The 19,681-nt window shown below is 36.9% G+C and overlaps 1 protein-coding gene across 1 annotated transcript in view; it reads left to right on the top strand.

Annotated features, from left to right (window-relative positions):
* Positions 1 to 19,681, top strand: part of galnt1 (UDP-N-acetyl-alpha-D-galactosamine:polypeptide N-acetylgalactosaminyltransferase 1) — a 125,860-nt gene that overhangs the window by 25,568 nt on the left and 80,611 nt on the right. The window contains exon 2 of the mRNA XM_058745891.1: positions 12,461 to 12,580. The gene's annotated coding sequence lies outside the window, so the exon portion shown is untranslated. The remainder of the gene's footprint in view (positions 1 to 12,460; positions 12,581 to 19,681) is intronic.

Below are 19,681 nucleotides of genomic sequence, written 5' to 3'. Positions count from 1 at the left end.
ATATGTTTGTGTTTATGGTGTGAGGTTTAAAATGGAGAAAACTTTCACAGTGACAAAATTAGATGTGATTATCACTCGCTAATACTTCCACATTCATCCACAGGAAATTGTGTGTGCGTGCGCGTTTAAACAGGCTTAGCGCTGCATGTGTTTATCGGAGGGAATGCAGCAGCCCTCCAGTTGGTCTTGTGACTGTGTGAATGTCTAAAATCACTGATTTGCTGGTTTCCTGTGCAAACAGATAAATGCAGACATATTCTGTGTTTATTTGAATTACTCATAAAGTTTGGGTCTTGCAGGGTCCGCACTCAATCATAACTGTGAGCGAATGCATGCGTGTGTGTGTGTGACAGACAGAAAGGGATGGAGAAGTCACCTGACCATGAATCTCTCAGGACACAGATCTTTTCATTTATTTGTCTGACATTATAAACAAGTGTGCTGTGTTTCAGCAGTGCGTGCATGAGGCTGACAAATACGTGCAGGAAATAGCGTGCATAGATTACAGTAATTTTGGGTTTTGATGTGAGTTTGAAGGTGAGAGTATTTCCATGCCATCTCTTATGTAAGAGTAAATTCTAGCTCACCTTGGCACGATCAGGTCGGTTTCGTTCTCAGTCAAGAGCAACTGCCGTGAAAGCTTCATTAATTGGACAAGACATGGGATTTGGTTCAGAATTGATGCGATTTTGAGATTGATTCAGGGAGTCATTTTTAAATATTTATTTGCGTATAAATGTGGGTTGGTTATTTATTTATTTTTCTTCAAGGTGTTTATTGCTATGATGGAAAAGCTGAATTTTCATCTGTCATCTGATTTGGTGCTCAAAAATCATTTCTTATTATTATCAATGTCGAAAGACTGCTTAATTTTTTTTCTGTAAACGTGACACATTTTTCAAGAATCTGTGATGAAAAGAAAGTTCAAAATAACAGCATTTATTTAAAATCTTTTGTAACTATAAATGTCAAATATCACTTTTGATCAACTGCATCCTTGCTGAATAAAAATATTAATTTCTTTAAAAAAACAAAACACTTGTTGACCACAAGCTTTGAAGGGTTGTGTATATAAAATATAATAAAGTAATATTTATGAAATTCTTGATAAATACACAAGTGCCGTTTGAAATTTTCTTCTAAAATGAGCATTTTTCTCAGGCTCCTGTGTTAAGTTCAGTTATTTCACTTTAATGGCAATGAAAAGAACCTATTTATTGGCATTAAAGTGAAAGTACTGAACCTACACAAAGGAGCCTGATAAAAATGCTCATTTTAGAAGAAAATTTCAAACGCACTTCATCTGAACTCTTCAATTCTCAATATTAAAATACATATTTCATTGGTTAATTAGCATGTTTTGTCACATTTTGTGAATCCAACTTTTTCTCTCAGCTCTTCTTTAACCACATGTTCTCTCACAACATTCTTGATGGTTTATGTCTGCGAGTTGGAAGTGAAGAGTGTCTTCTTGTTCTGCTGCAAAATCCCTAAAAAGAAACCGAGAGACAGACCATAAAGAAGACAGATTGGTCGTTTAAGATATGAAAGCAGTTAAGTTAGCTTCTATGAACCGAAATAATACTCTTCTTTTCCTCATATACAGTAGAGTTCTCTGGGCCATTCTGTCTGACTCTCAGTCCGTGGTGTCTGCCTGATGCCCTGTGGCTCTTGTATGAGCTTGTCCGCCCACCCTGGACATGTCTGGAAGCTCTCTGCACTGTTTCTTTTTCCTCTTTCTGCTGAAATTTACGACTGGAGTAGTGTTAAGATGGAGGAGGGGAGTCCTGCCAGGGAAAAAGCACAGAGAACGGGAGAGCGAGAGAGAGAGAGAGAGAGAGAGAGACTGAAAAAAGCTGTGCATGATGTTGTACAGATATACGCAAGTCGTTCTCTCACACTCAACCTTTTTTTTTCTTTGTAACTTTTTCATTCTGCCAATCTTACGGTGGAATGTTCTACCAAAAAGAGAAAGAAAGTGGGTCAGAGAGTGAGAGGAAAAGGGTTGAAGATGGGAGAGAGTGTGTGTATTAGGGTTTGGGTGGGGTGTTGGCTGTAATACGGCACTGAGATCACTGTGGGCTGCGCTGAAGAGAATCACATTTCACTCACCACAACTAAACACTTGTACGCCTACACTACAGAAAACTTCAGTGTGATCTTTCCTGCATTGATGGATCAGGTCTGGAGACTGCATGTGGTGTATTTCTGTCATATTTAAAAGAAATACCACTGTTATTACTATAAAACATGCTTTTTTTATAATGTCATAACATCTTTGTTTCCATTCAGTTTACTTAATAATATGACAGCAGTAATTTTCTAGTTTCAATTTTCCTCTTCAGTAATTAAATTCAAAGTGGTTGTAAAAGTGCAAAGACTGTCACAGTAGGTTGTAACTTCAAAATTTAAGGCAGCAATTACAGGTAAGTTTTATTTTAGTGAATAAAGTTCTGAGTACATTAGTGTGTAACTTATCCTGCACCGTATGTGTCTGAGATCATGCTGCTTTTAATGTTATTACTTTTCTATGTCTGCCTGGTGGGTGATAAAAGGGGCAAAGAACCTCTTATAGATTTAAAAAGAAAATGAAGGAGCCTTAAACTTCTACATTTGGCAGATGCTTTTATCCAATGCGACTCACAGTGAGTGGATTCAAGCCAATTAATTTTGGGATATTTGGCAAATTTTGCCATTTAACATTTTCAATTTTTTCCCCTCAGAAAATCCACTTGCTACATTCGGTCTTGTGCTTTCACCAACTTTACCAGATCTACACTAACAAGTAGCCTTGAAAACTCCTGCACTTCTTTTCTTTGCACTTGACCCTTGTATGTAGCTGTCACACAATAGTCTGTACTTGACCCGTGTGCGAGGACACGTTGCTCTCTATCCACTGATAGCCTTTATGTAGCAGAGCTAGGACTGTGTGCTGGAACTAAAACTACTAAAATTTTGTACTTGACTTGTTGGAATCATCGAATGACATTGAATTGATTCAGCTGCAAGGTAATTCATATGCTGGATGAATTGGAAAGTTAATCTGCGTCCAGACTTTCTGTATGTCAGCCATAATCCCAATCTCAATCCCAACGAATCTCTTTCATGCTTTAATCCTGTTTGTATGTGGCTGTTGTCCCTTAAAGGAGCAGCTCTTTGATTGCATATGCCAGTATAGAGGTTGTGAGAACAGTTGGCAAGTAACTTAATGTTAAGAATTAATATTTAATGTAATTAAATATTAATTCATTTTACATTCCAATTCCATTTCAATTTCATTCCAGTGTTCTGAGTAGGGTTATCATGGATGGGTGTTTTGGCTGATGTCTGTTCCGGATATGTACACATACTGCATTGCAATCGTTTCCCAAAATGTAATTTATGTGGAAATAAAAGTGTGTAAACATGAACACAGGCCAGATACGGGACACGCTGAAGACAGATGTAATGAGAAAAGGAGAGCTTAGGCACGCAGCAGAGAAATTATTGCACCAAACGCAGAAGCTCACTGTTTGTAATGTTAGAAATATTGGAGAAAAATATCAGTACTGAATTTGGGGTGATGTTTATATGAATGTATCTCTGAAGGGAATTGTTTGTCTTCATAAAAGTTTCAATGGCATTTTTTTCTTCTTCTTTTCTTCTTGTGGACACTGATGACATGTGACATTTTGTACGTGATGTCTTTCCAAGGTTGAAACACTGATTGAGCAATTACATGAGGTGTGAGATGTTCATTCATGTTTATTTCTCGTTAAAACTAGTAGTAAAGAGGAAGGTCCGTGCTGCCGTCTGAACTGAGGCGTTTATATAGCGATCTGTCGCGCCACATTCAGTGCATTTTCATTCAGTCCTTCTGCTGTTTTTTGCAGGTGCATGTTTGATCAAGAGCAACAATAGTGTAACTGCTGCACATAAAACATTACTTATGGTACTATAATACTACTGCTTAAAAAATACAGTGGCATCTCCAGTATTTTGAAGCTTTAAGCCACTTTTCCACCGAAATTACCTGGAACAATTTGTCCCAGGAACTTTTTCCCCACGACCTGTTGCTGTCTGCATTTCCATCGCGTTTCCATCTAAAGCAGTGTTTCCCAACCGGGGTGCCATCTGTCGAGAGCAGGGGTGCCGTATAAAAAACCTTTTTTAAGATTTTTAAATTGCTAAAATGTTCAAAAAAGCATCTATTATATAATATCCATTTCTGATGTCGCCAATAATTAGATATGCACCAAAATTCCGGCTGCCAAAAATGAGTTCACCGCTCAGGTTTCACTTTCACGTGGTGTGACGCTCTGCATATTATTCCGTTCTATGCATGTGTGCTCCGCTCAGTTGCTCCACTCACATACCGTTCATGCTCATCGGAACAGCAACGTCCACTCAAATTGTATTGTTTCTGCTTGCAGTAGCCCTTCTGTGATGTAACATGGTGTGGTATATGGGCAACTGGTAACGCTGCCCTCTCATTCATTGATCTGCTAACTGCTGTTATGCTCGCATGAACTGATAATAATAGCTTTCTAGGACTAAATATTTGGATAACTGGTAAAAAACAACTAAATCTCTTAATAGCCCTACTGTTAGACCTACCTGAAAAACTAAAAAGCAATTTATTTAATTTGTATCGTTATTATTTATTTGTGCTATGATTAGTCATTTTGTTCTTATTTTATTACCGACTGCTTACTTGTCATTTTTTATTCAATTCAAAGTTTGAAATGAAATCACAATGAAATCTTGTGCTACTGCAACAAAATTACCCCACTGTAAAATCAAAAATACACTGAGTGAGCAAAAATTTGTGAGATAGCTAGTTATAATGGTAATTAAACAATGTTTACATATGAATAAAAGCCTACATTAAAATTTGTCATATAAATTGGTCTATTCATTAGAAATTAGCCTACTTATTGCCACCACTGATGGACAAAAAATGTAATAATTTAATAATAAATTCAAGTATTGTGACAATTAATTTTGTAGGGTGCCACAAATTTGTTAAAATTTCCAAAGGGTTCGTGACACAATAACCATGATATTTAAAAAAAATTATGTGAATATATGGTGGTTGAAATATAATGCTGCGTGAACTCAACCAATTAGCGTGTTCAGCGCCCAAGTCCCGCCCCCAAAAGTTCTGGACTTTTGAAAAAGTACTACCTCGCCAGCAGGGGCAAATTTTTACCCAGAACTTTTATTTAGATTCTGGTTCCTGCGGTGGAAACACACCGAGTACCTAGCTCCTGGGGAAAGTTCCTGCGGTGGAAACAGGGCTTTAGTACCACAATACTACCGAAGTTCTGAGATCTGAAATCTGAAAGCCACTGTAGCAAAAATATATGGAAAAATACAAATGACATTTTCTGGGCTAGAAGGCATATTTATATTCGGTAACTTTTTTCAATTTCATTGGCCATTGGTTGGTGTAGCAAAAAGTTAATTTTCCACCCTGGCTAGACGGTTCTTGAGGTGAATATAGAGGCTCTTTATCTCATTCAATAATGAATGGATGATAAAACATGTTTTATCTGTTGCCATTTTGTGATGCTTCTGAAATTTGGCAATTTTATAGCAGTAAGAAAGAGGTTTGTCGTCGGGTTTATGATGGATTTTGTGTGCGAGTTTTATTACATCGGTTGAGGTTGTGGCTTGCGTGCCTTGCATTTTAATGAGGAGGGACATTTTGTTGGTTTTCTCTGGGTTTTAGACACAAACACACACAGAGTTTCTCTACCCATGGACACAGATGCTTAGCATGTTTTAGCAGTCTGTGTTGGGTTGAGTGCCACATGTGTCGTTTGAGGCTGAGGTCTCAGACGTTTCTCATGCTCTCTTAGGCGTGGTGTGGAGCCAGATGGACAGAGTCACTCTTGCTCCCTCATCGCCTCAGATGACGTACCTAATGTTCCAGTGCTGTTATATACACACACACTCTTCATAGTAGTGCAGGCCCCAGGATGTGTGCGGTTTCACATGCTCAACTGTGAAAAACGCCGCACACTATGGTCTCTGTAACACTTCTGTATCTTATGTAAGCAAACCCATCAGGCTTCGTATAACACTCGACTGAGCGCCAGCATATTACATAGCACCGGTATTACACGGCATGTGCGTCCATACGCTCCATAAAACCCTTGTAAATTCCTCAGTCTCGGTCACATTAGAGCCAGCACTTACGATATGCCACATTTATAGGTGCGCTGTGATTTCCTTCAAGATCCTGTCATGTTGCCCTTTCTGATGTGCAGTCAGATGAAATGCACTAGTTTGAAGATTAAAGGATGTTGCTGTCAGTTACTTCCTTTCACGTCGTACAAAACTAGTGTGGAACAACATTTTGAAGATTGTGCTGGTCTCACTTTACCATATAATTACATTGAATGGGCACTGGACCTTTCAAGCTTAAAAAAGGAAACAAAAGCACCATAAAAGTATCATAAAAGTCTATACAATTCACCTGAAGTCATTTCATAGTTGTGTGGGAGAAATAGACTGAAGTTATTCAGTGAAAATCATTAAATTCTTCAGAGTAGTAGTGGTTTCTTATTCATAAATAAAGCATTCTTTTGAGTTGGATGTTTTCTAGGTTATACTGTTCACAAAATAGATTGACCACTTTTATTATCCTTTCATGGTATTTTGCATTATTGTCTAAGCTTGACACTAAAAGTTTTTGGAAATATCCCACACATGACTTAATCGTTAAACATAGGTTTAATAAACGATTTGCCATTTTATTACCGTGTGACCAAGTGACCCTGACATGTTACCGTGCTAAGCAGTGGTGGTTTCTGTTCTCCTTTGTCTGTGTTTTCAGTAGGGTATTGATTGACAGCTGTCATTGTGAATGATTTTCTGTCTGGGTTCATTTCCTTTCTGAAACTTTGACAGCGCTGTGGTTGCTGATCTCATAAAGAAAGTATCACTGTGAGTGAGAAAGCACATATTTTCTGGTGTGCGTGTGAAAGAGGGAAAAAAAAACATTTTCCTGAATAGCGTGCCATCCATTTCCTTACGGTTTGGGATGATGATCATGGCACCGTGATCGGATCTATTAGCAGGAAGTCAGTGTCAGACTGTGCAGTGGAACAGAGGCTGTATCCTGTCACGCTGCCCTGATGCCATCAAATCTGAACATATGACGATGTGTCAGAGAGACACAGAGTGAGATAATGGAAAAAATATTGCCCAGAAATATTGTTTTTTTTTCTCCTTTGGCATGCATGAAAGGTTTATTGACAGAGAAGAGTAATTTATGTTCCTCCAAAGCAGTGATTTATTTAAAAACATCACATCTCATAATTTTCTAAGCTATTGAGTAGATTAATCACTGAATTGCTCCATTGACATCAGCTCTAGTAAAACAGTGTGAAAATACTATCGCAAACATGACTCAGTGTCAATATGAATGTCCTGTTTATACACTAGAGAACTGAATAGAAATTCTGGTGTCAATTTTTAAAGTAGCTTTTGCAAATACTGATAGTACTGATTTTTTTCAAGATTATTTGATAAATAAATGAAAGAAACAGCATTTAGTGTTGACATTAAAAACATTATTGATGTTTTTACTGTCACTTTGATCAATTTAATATGTCCTTGCTGAATAAAATTAATTTATTTTTAAATTTAATTTCTTTATGTTTGCATAATTGTATAATATGTTATTTTTTTTATGCCCAGTGCAAGGGATGCACAGCATGCAGGATATATATGTAAGGGATAATCAACGGCTAGCTGTGCATTAAATGATTTGAATGCACGACGTGGAGGCGAAGAACCGCCCGACGCGCAGCGGAGTGCATTCAAATCGTTTAACGCACAGCTAGCCGTTGATTATCCCGTTTATGCCATGGTCATTTGCCAGTATTCACATATTAAAGATGTTAATAATATTTGCGCTGCAATATTTGACCGGAACGATAAAAGTGACGGTTATTTTCGTCTGTATTACTATTTAACTGTAACTGTATGTTACTATGGTTACCAATGTTTATAGGAAGCGCATTAATATAGAATGTGATTAAACTGACCTGGAACTACCTGTGCAGTTCAACGAATTTAATGAACACCTGCCAGCCAATCAGAATCGAGTATTCAGACAGACCATGGCACAATCATTGATATTGGATATTTAATTGTGCATTCTTATTTCACCTGTTTTTATCTTTCGATTGCCTCTGCTGTCTAATTTGGAAAAACAGTGCTGCAGACATCTGTGTCAATCACAGGTGTTGCTCTGTGTATGTGATTATGTGTGTTAATAGGGCAGCAAGTCAGCTGACCCGAAGGGTGCAGCTCTCTGAGGGTGATAAAGTATTTAAGAGGGAAGAACAACTGCTTTTGTGATCAATTTAGTCCAGGAGCCTTGCTGCTGAAAGTGAATTGATCTTCATTGAGAACAGTCAGCTCAGTGTTTTTTTATTTATGTGTTTGCAAGAGGGTTAATGTAGTGCCTTTGTGTGAGTTCTTTTGTGTCCAGTGAAGATAAAGGGTAGACGTGCTGTGTGAGTGGGCGCTCTGTCTGACTGAAATACACAGAGAGAGAGCTAGCATGTTTTGGCATGTCCATGCATGGTTTTGTGGCTGTCAGTTTACCCTCTTCCTTTTATTCCAGGTGTGTTCACAGCGGTTTTTCATAAATACTGTTTATCTTTGCTAGTGGTTCATTGGAAAGAGAGATTTGCTCATCATTTGAGAGGGAAAGAGGATAAGGCCATAGAGAGAGGAGGATTTGTTGTATTAGTGGTGTCGTTAGCCTTATTACTTGTGAACCATATCAGCTCTTTTTAGCTTATGAAATTGTTTTTGGTTAAAGCGACATCCTGAAATCATGATTTTCCTTGCTTTTTTAAAATAAAATAGTGGAGTCCACCAGTGTAGTAGACGTTCACAAAAGAAAACTCCACCCCAATCTACAATTTCTAGACCATTTATGAAAATTATTATGCAAACACAGATCATTTATCACGTCATGGTAGTCATCAGCATATTCAAATATTCAGTATTTGAATATGTCAATTTAGTATTCAGCAACTGGATTAGCCAGGACAGATGGGTCATCCTGTGTCAAATCAACCAAATTTTGGAAACTTCCCCATCTCAAATATATATATGTATTTTTTTGTAAATTAAAAAATTAAAATAACGAATAAATAACTGATGTATTGCACATCCCTATTTTTTCATAAATTTATTTCATTTTTGATACATTATTTTTTCATTTTGTGTATATGTACTACAATTTTTGTCAATTTTTTCTTTTTTTGTTTAAATAAATATATCTTTCATGATGACATATTACCTACTTAACAGGAAGTTGAGGTAGGGCAAACTATATATACATATATATTCTCAAAGACAACACAAACTAAACTACCTTTTGATTTTTAGCTCATGTCACCTTAAAGTTACAGTAGCGTAAACAACATGTTTGAAACTGTCCAGAAACAACGATGCTATCATGTTTACACATGATTGTGTAAAACTAAATTTTGTCTAACAAGTGGACCAAAATCTAAAGTTGTTGGTGAGTTGTTTACTTTATATCTGGGCATTTTAATATCCACTCAGTACATTAAGTTCTGAATAATGTTAAGCGATAATTGTTTAGTATGACAGCTTGCATTTGCAAGGTATTTATTGTAGAAAATGATTATATAAAACTAAAGAAAAAAATATTAAAGAAACTTTGACTAAAAAAATGCTAGGAGAATATATGAAATATGTTTCTATGTGTGTATTTGGTGTGTTTCAGTGTCTTGTGAAGGATATAAAGCCTGTTTGTTGCTGTAGTGACCTGCCCACAGTAGATGAGAGTCTTTAATTGGGCCTTTGTTCACCTAGCAGCCGTTGCCATGGTTCCTGGGAAAGGCTCTAGCACTAGCAATGTCAAACACCTCAGAAACACAATCAGGTTTTTGAAAGTTTGTCTAACAAACACAGTCATTGCGTTTTGTGTGTGTGTGTGTGTGTGTGTGTGTGTTGTGCGGTGGACTGTGGAAAGGTCTGTACAGTGTGTGAGGGATTAGAAAAGTGCTTTTGATGAAGCGGGGTGGCTCAGTGACCAGCACCTCGCTCAAGACCTCGCTGCTACTGTGTGTGCGAGTGTCACTCTCTCCGTCTGATAGAGATGTTGGGCTGCATGCTGATCTTTTATTCATCTTCGCTCAGAATGCGGTACGCCTGAGCTGCGTGTAGGAGAATAACCCGGAATAACCGATTCTGACTCCATCGTCTCTACAAACTCGCACACAATGCACGAACACTTGAGTTGAGATGCAGGAGAGGGAGGTAATGAAGGAAAGGAAGAGAATATATTAGGCTGGAAAGAGGAGGAGGAGAGGCTGTCTGAAATAATCTTGTAGTCGTTTTCGATCACGACTTTGCTCTTCATTTGATAGATTTGCGCTGCATGTGGCTGCTTCATTTTCATAGTGATTTCTGATTTCCCATGAGTCTGAACCTTAATCATCGGTCATAGTGGTCATTCTACTTTAGTTCTCCTGAAACCTTTTGAAAAGGAAAATGTGGGATGTCTGATAAACAGTTTTTAGAGAGAATTTTTTTCAGGTGACATAAAGAGACATCAGTTTTTGTTTTTACAAAAGAAAGTCTCAGACTTTATCTGAAATGCTGCACCTGATGTGGTTGATGTTGTCCTTTATGCCATATTATGATTCACCAGGGTGCGATTGATTGTATAGATGGTGGTGGCACAGGGGAGTACATTGAATTTATTTGCTAAAAACTGGCTTACTTATAGATCATTTCTTACTTATAGATCAAATCATTGCAACTTCATTTTGATTTGGATGTGACTAAAAGTGACGATTTTTGAGTGTCTGAGTTGTTTACTAACGTTTATATTTTACATTTACATTTAGTCATTAAGCAGACGCTTTCATCCAAAGTTACTTACTTGCTTTGTACTGCTGAAAATGGATTAGGCCCTACATCCATTATAAAGTACATTACTTTCTGAGTAAAACTGATAAACAGCATGGTATTGATATGATATATAATTATTTAGTGTAATAGTTTGTATTTGCACAGTATTTATTCAAAGTGTTATGCAGTAAATGTGGCTTTGGTTAGAACCGAAAATTATTGCATGTTTTATTTGTATTTAAAGCTGCAGTCCGTAACTTTTTTTGGTTAAAAATGATCCGAAATCAATATTTGAGCAAGTACATAACCAGCCAGTGTTCAAAACTATCGCCTTACTTTACAGTAGCCCCTCACTGCAGAACAAAGATCCAGGGGGCGGGGTTGGATCCACGTCCAGGGGGTGGAGATTGGAAAGTTTAGGGGTGGAGATGGGTGGGTTTAGGGATCAGGGGGTGGAGACGGGTAGGTTTAGGTAAATGTAAGGTGGGAGGAGTTGGATCTAGATCCAACCACACCCCCTGGATCTTGTGTTCTGCAGTGAGGAGCATCTCTTACTTTAGCCCGATTCACAGTTAGCTTATAATAATGTTTTCTAATTTGAGTTGTACAGGTAGGTTTTCGCTGGAAATTTGAGCATGCGTCATTACGTCACATCTGTAAACATAAAGAAGTTACATAAAGGCTAGTATGCTATTGCACGTGAGGATCCTGCAGGTAGCGGATCATTTATAGCCTTTTCTCACAGCAGCTAGAATAATTAAATCTATCATTTTGATGGCGGATTGTGATCCAGAAAGGATTATGTGTTTATGAAACACGTGAATGAAATTAAATTATATTCCAGTTTTAAATGTGCTTCTGATTACAGATAGACTGGGATTGCACAAGATTTGTATTTTAAAGAAAACCAGTTCAAAGGGAGCATAATTTGCGTTTTGGGTTAAAAGAATTTCTTAATATGAAATTCGGATGGCATGACCATTAGATATTAGACTGTACAGAAATTGAAATCTACACGCTAATACACACTATACTCATAGTCACGCAATGCTGATGTTGTTAACATTAATAATTTGAGAATAAAGTATAACAATAATAATAATTTGCACGGTTTGATGTGATATGAGCCAACCGATCTTTAGATTAAATCACCATTGGAAGCGTGATTTATGGTAGTGTTTTTTTTCCTCAGTTGGTCAGAACAAACATGGCAGACTTGTTACTTGTTCAGATGGCAATATACGGTGAAAATTCTTATTTGGGTCATATATTCCAAGACGTAGGCTAGAATCTGTGATTGCGAAGTACAGTAAACATCCACACCGGTGCGTGACTGGCAGAAATAACTGATTAATTAAGATGAATTCCTTTTTAAATAATATTTACTCAACAATTAAAAAATGTGCATTATTCACTGACAAAACTCTAGATTTATGATCATTCACAGCAGTTATCAGAAAAAGCGATAGCCTCTGTATAGCGGCCTGTCACTATTAAATGCTGTTACTGTAGTGTTACTGTTGCACGGTCTAATCTCTCTAACGCTTGTGTTTGTATGTTACAGGGAGCATGCGTGAGTAACAGGTTTCTGTGGCGGGACCTCAAGCTCCTCCCCTCATCTGGAGCCCCTGCGCTGTAGGATACGAGACTGTCTTCCTTCACACACTCTGACACAGCTCAACAGGTATGCGCTGAATATACAGCAGACAATTATGTCATTATGTGATTATGAGTAGTCTCTTTATTATACAAAGTGTGAATTAATGTCAGCTCAGTTTTACTCACAATGCATGATTAATTTAGCGTGACGATGAAGGAGTTTGCTTACTTGCAGTGCCTGAGAGCGAAGAATACTGTTGAATTATTTCCCCCTGTAATGTGATGGATTTTTTTTAAGTTTACGATTTGCGTAATTGGAAACATTTTTATTTCCAGTTTTAAATGATCAAAATTTCCAATGCACTGCAATTTGTAAGTGATGTTGTGTTTATTGGCTTGCTAAGCTTAGCTTCACAGCTAAAAATGTATGTATTAAAAATCCACACAATTACAAAATATCTTTTAGTTTTTTTTTTTCAATTTAACAAATTTACAGTTTAATTTGAAATGATATGCCATCTTATTTTGTGTTGTGGAAATAATGCCTCAATGTGGGTCAGTCGTAATTTAAAAATGTACATAAATCATTTTCACACAATGAATATTAAATGAGTTTATTTCACTATTTATTTACATTATTGTAATCTTACATCTGTAGGAAGTAATACTTTACACTTTTGTATGGATTTTCATGTTTTAAGATTTAAAGTGCAGCAAGAGCCGAACAAAAATAAAGCAATAAGCCCCAAGAAGCCGTGGTTTACAATGAATTTATAACAGCTAAGGGGCGTTGTTAGAACACCCCCCAAAACCCCCTTAGCTGTTATAAATTCACTGCAAACCATGGCTTCTTGGGGCTTATAAAATGGTTATTCCATATACGTAGTAAGGTTTCACAAAATAAAACAGACCAAATAAAGTGTAATGATATTAATAAAAACATTATTTTCCCGCCAAACAATGTAGTTCCTCAAAAACGGGTGTGGTTGCGACAAAGTGGTTGCTGAGCAACACACAAATGAAAACAAAGGTGTATGTTTGTAGAGTAATTTACAATGGCTTTCGAACACGGCTCAACCAATCAGAATCAAGGACCGGAACTATCCGTTTTACAAAATGTATTTGAATAAGACATTCAGAGTAGCAAAATATAATAATAAGGGGATGATAAAAAGGTTTCAGGTCTGTTTTAATGAGATCTTTGCCTAACAAAAAGAAACAAATTAAATCAAAAGGTTCCCTGAGTTGAAGAGACATCAAATTGAAAAGTATCATTTTATTTTCAGCAATTTGTTTATAATGTGTGTGTGTGTGTGTGTGTAAAGTACTCTAAACTTTAAATAGACAGTAATGCGTATTGATCTGGGTTACACCACAAAATGGCTGAATGATTGCGAATTTAAGTATTTAATTGTACTTGCTGTTGCTGCCAGGCTTTGCATTGGTAATCAATTTGTGTTTGTTTTCTGCATTGGGTGCAGTTTTTGCATCACGGCTCCCTCCATCTCCGTCACCCGTTTCTCGCTCTTTTGTGAGTCTTTGTGTGTGTGTGTGTATGTGTTTAGCTTGTTAGCTGTGCTGGTTTGAAAGAGTCTGTGCTCGAGGCATGTAATCGTCTGTGAGAGGAAGAGGAAGTTGCAAACACAGGCTTGGGGGAAGCGCAATTGTACCTCGGTCTGATTTCTACACCAAATTTGCCATTACAATGTGTGGATGTTCTCCATCAAAATGAACCTCCCTCAGTTTCTTTGAGCGGTCATTATTTCCTCTCAATCTTCTGTATTTTTGATAAGATTTTCTTAAAACAAAAAAGTAGGAAAGCTTTTTTTAGCAGTTTTGAGAATAGAACCATGAAGCCTTGAAAGTTTCCTGTTCATTATGTCCCTCTATTTCCAGCCCTCTGGCACACACACACACACACACATACACACACACACGCACACACACGTTCGTTTTTGAGAAAAGTGGGGACATTCCAAAGGCGTAATGGTTTTTATACTGTACTTACTGTTTGTGCTATTGCCCTACACCAATCCTACACCTAAACCTACCCCTTACAGGAGACTGTGCATTTCAACTTTCCCCAAAAAAACCTCACTCTGTATGATTTATAAGCGTTTTGAAAAGTGGGGACATGGGTCAATGTCCTGAAAAGTCACCTTCACCTTGTAATACCTATGTCATACCTTTGTCATTATACAAATCTATGTCCTGACTTTTCACAAAAACGCGCGCACACACACACACACACACACACACACCCACACCCACCTTCAGCACTTTGTCTGAGAAATGGTGAAATCACTACTCACTGCCGGTTTCTGAAATTAGACTGGTACGTTGTGCACTATTGTTGCATTTTAGTGCAGACCTATTAAAACATGGATGTTGTTATAGTATTATATGGTTGGCCCATCCCTATAAACACTCTTGGGATTCTTGGGAAAGTGGGAACCATTTGTCTCTTCAACTACATCTCCTTTTCTTCTTTCTCTCTATTCATCTTTACTCAAGTGCTGACTTGGGATTTAGTAGTATGTTTATTTAAGGACATTAGTTTTTCCTATGTCAGGACAGAGGGGAATTTTTCACAATGCATATATATCACGTTTGGTTATGGGTCTACATACACACTCACACACCAGTGGTTAGCTTGCAGTCTGAAATGAATGTGTAAAGAAACTGTGTGCTACTAAAATAACGGCAAGAAAACACATCTTTCTATTGAGCTGCACGCAAATAAACAAAACATACATAGCAACTGGTATTACCAAAACAAATGACTTTCACAAGGTACTTAATGAATCATTCAGAAAGTCTCACAAACTTATGAGCTATCGATTTGAATCAGTATAATGAGTCCACATCAGACTTGCATAACTGCAAGATATGGTCACTGTTCATTTCGAAATGAAACAAGGTTTGTGAGACTCAAATCATCATGACAATACAGGGAATCATTAATTAAAATCATTCAGTTCAATTATTAAAAGGAATAATTGTTTGTATTCAGCAAGGATGGATCAAAGAAATGTTTCTTGAGCAGCAAATCAGCATATTAGAATAATTTGTAATGGATCGTGTGAAACTAGAGACTGGCGTAATGGCTGATGAAAATGTAGCTTTGCCATCATAAGAAAAAAATACATTAAATTGCAATAATATTTCACTTGTAAATATTTTAAAATTATTTATACTATATTTTGGGCAAATAAATGTACACTGTAAAAATAATAGGATCATGTCAACGAATGTTTTTCATTACTTTAACTTATCAAATTTATTTAAGTTTTCCTTTTTTCATTATTTAATACAAGATTCAACTAATTTGAAGTCAGTTTAATATAATTCAAATTGAATGAACTTGTACAGCCAGTTTGATTATACTTTTAAGGCAGCAACTGGACTGGATTTTTTACAGTTTAGCCTTGGTGAACATAAGAGATTTCTTTCAAAACTATTTTTAAAAGCAGCTGAGCTACTTTTAAAGCTACTTTACACATTCATGCCTTGTCACTGTATGCAATATCTGAACCACAGAAAGCAAATATGAATAGCTGAGACAGACAGAAATGACTCCCACACATGGCTGAATGCAGAAGTTTTACACTGGCTCGAATGTCTCTATAGAGCAGGAGCTGGACGTGCTCTGCAGGAGTCATTAGGGCAGAGAAGCTCGCCGTGATAACTGGTTCGGCTCTGTTAAACAGCCGCCATTCTTTTGCTGTCATTCACAGAGAGTTCATTATGCAGGAGCGTATCTCACTTGTGTGTTAATTATGAAGCTAAGTCTGGCAGCTCCATCCTGCTCGGAGTTGGATTTTTTTCTTTGATGTTTTATCATTACACACACACATACATACATAGTAGGGGTGGGCGATATGGCAAAAATATAATATCACGATATTTTTAAGAAAAATCACGATTCACGATTTTATCACGATTCTTTGTCATGTTGGTTTTACTATTTTGCAAGTTGTCTGAGCAGTACAGCCAAACTAATTTCCCTATTATAAAGACAAAACCTTTCAAGATAACAAAATATTAAAAAAGAATGGTGGATATTTAGGCCAAAGTGGGCGAAGATAAAAATCTGTCATTATTTTATCTTTGTTATTAAAAAATGAGAACAAAGATACACATTACAAATACACATACTATACAAATAAAACAGTGTTTTATTTTCAGGTACAATAGGTGTATTTAGCAGGAGCATTCAATAATTGAATCAACAAATATAAAAATAAAACACTATATAGATTGATTCCTATTAAATCAACTGTATTAACGTTTTTCAGTCAAGAGTAGTGAGTGATTTTTCTCTTTGTGTTTTATTAACATTGAAGGAATATTTAACCCCAAAATAAAAAGTGTTTTATATTTATACCATCATTTACTCACTCAAAAGTTTCTTTAAACCTGAATGAGTTTCTTCTGCTGAACATAAATGCTATTTTGAGGAACATGGAAAAACAAACAGTTGCTGGTCCCCAGTGACTTATTCCATAGTATTTTTTTTTCCTTCTATCAAAAGTCAATGTGGACCAGATACTATTTGGTTACCCACATTCTTCAAAATATCTTCTTTTGTGTTCAGCACAAGAAAGAAATTAATACAGGTTTGGGACAACATGCGAGTTAGTAAATAATGACAGAAATTAAATTTTAAGGTGAACTATCCCTTTAATGACAGTCGGCAGCATGTTCAGTACTGCCCCTTTAAGACATGCACGCATCTAATATACAGAGGCACGCATCCGTTTTCTCTCAGCTGTTTACTTACTCATTTTAGACATAAGCAACGGAGTCTATACATAAACCTTGTGTGTTTTGACAGTATTAGTGCACAAGATAACTTAGTTCAGTAATCAGGCGCTTTTTGACAGGCTTTAGCTCGCGCGCTTCGGGTGTACGGGCTCAGAAAAAGCGCACGTCAGACCGACGCGTGATAAAACATTTAACCGGCAAGGCTTTAAAGCAGATCCGAATAATGTACAGTATATTGAGACGGAGGAATAAGAACTGCGGCTGATAGACTGTGCGCTGTAGCACGATACTACGATATTTCTTCAAAAGCAGATCGTGGAGACATTTTTATCGTCCACGATCAAAAATCGTCATATCGCACACCCCTAATACATAGTCATAAACCTCCACATCTTGAACATTTTTTCAACACCTCTTCCGAATATGTGATGAATTATCATTACAGGAAACAAACATTTCTCACTTTTTTCTCTCTCTCTCAAACGTGGAGTCCATATCAGTCTTTTTTTTTTTTGCTCTCACAGTAGGTGGCTTGTGTTTCTACAGTATGTGAGTTTAATTCAGTTGTGTCTTTTACAGGTGTCTTTGTGCTAATTGTCCTCTCTTTTTAGAAACAGCTCTGTGAATTGTTGATAATTGGGGTTTATGTTTGGGTTCGGTTCTTTAAGAATTATTTGATCAAAAAATCAATATATCAATTATTAAAATCAGTTAAAGATGGCGTTGGTCAACGCGAGGTCTGCGGTAAATAAGACTTTTATTCTTAAAGACTTCTTCACTTCACGAACTCTGGACTTTCTACTTATCACGGAAACGTGGTTTTCCAATGGAGATTTGGCTCCTCTCTCTGAGCTTCTACCGCCAAGATGTAAATTTTTTAATTGGGAGAAGGGGTGGCGGTTTGGTCTCAATTTTTAAAGACTGTTTTCAATGTCGGACCATGCAAAGAATTACATATAACAGTTTTGAACTGCAGATGCTTGTGTTGGACTCAGACACTCCATTAGCTGTTGCTGTGGTCTACAGGCCTCCTAAGCCACATAAAGACTTTTTAACAGATTTCTCAGATTTCTTGGGGAGAATTATCCCCAATTCTGATAGGCTTTTAATTATTGGGGATTTTAACATTCACATATGCTGCCCCCAAAACTCATTTGCAAAAGACTTTATCAGCCTTCGATTGTTAAAGGACCTACTCATATTCATGGACACACTCTCGATCTTATTATGTCTCATGGGCTCTTGATGGGTGATATTGAGATATGTGATCTTAGTTTTTCTGATCACAATCCTATTTTATTCAATACACCATTATCATTGAATGCTGTAAAACCTCATGTATCAGCTCATCTGACACGGAGGATCACTGCTGCTACCTCTGTTTCTTTTTCTTCTATGTTTGAGGAGTTTTCCCATTCTATTGCTCTCGCCTCATCTGAGCTCAGTCCCGATGAATTGCTTTTTAGTTTTAATTCGGTCTGTACTACTATCTTGGATTCCGTGGCTCCTCTGAGGACCAAACATTACAAGTTAACTCCTGAACCATGGTTGAATAATACTACTCGGACATTGAGACAGGCTTGTAGAAGGGCTGAGAGGAAATGGAAAAAGAACAAACTACTGATTTTTTATGAAATGTAAAAGAATTCACTTATTAAGTATCAGAAGGCAGTGAGAGTGGCCAAATCAGACAACTTTTCATCTCTTATAGATAAAAATCATAATAATCCTAGAACCCTTTTCAATATCATTAATGCTGTGTTAAATCCTGTTGTCTGTGTGTATCCTACAGAGTCAGTAGCTATGTGTGAGCGGTTCTGCCAGTTTTTTAATAATAAGATATCTGAGATCAGACATACCATCAAATCAGTTGCGATCCTGCAGGCCATTTAAAATATACAGGTGTCTTTAGTCAGTTTACGTCTATTTCGCTTTCTTTTTTAAATGACATTGTTAATCAACTCAAACCAACTGGTTCACCTTTAGATATACTTCCCTCACGGTTATTTAAACAAGTGTTTAGCATAATGGGTCCGACACTTTTAAATTTGATCAATAAATGCCTTGAGTTAAGAGTTGTTCCGGACTATTTAAAACATGCCTCGATACAACCAAGACTTAAGAGGCCTAATTTAGATTCTTTTGATGTATCAAATTATAGACCCATTTCTAACCTTCCATTTTTAGCTAAAATTATAGAGAAAGTGGTTTTTCATCAATTACAAAGTTTCTTGGTAGATTACAAAATTTTTGATGCATTCCAATCAGGTTTTAGGAAATTTCACTCCACTGAGACGGCTCTTTTAAAAGTGTTTAACGACATTCTTTTAGCTACTGACTCCGGAGATTCTGTAGCTCTGGTACTTTTAGACTTGAGCGCTGCTTTTGATACTGTAGACCACAATGTTCTTCTGTCCCG

The sequence above is a fragment of the Onychostoma macrolepis genome, chromosome 16 (genome assembly GCF_012432095.1).
Source record: "Onychostoma macrolepis isolate SWU-2019 chromosome 16, ASM1243209v1, whole genome shotgun sequence".
NCBI classification, from domain to species: Eukaryota; Metazoa; Chordata; class Actinopteri; order Cypriniformes; family Cyprinidae; genus Onychostoma; species Onychostoma macrolepis.
The sequence above is the reverse complement of the archived record's forward strand: the minus strand, read 5'-3'. Positions and strand labels throughout refer to the sequence as shown.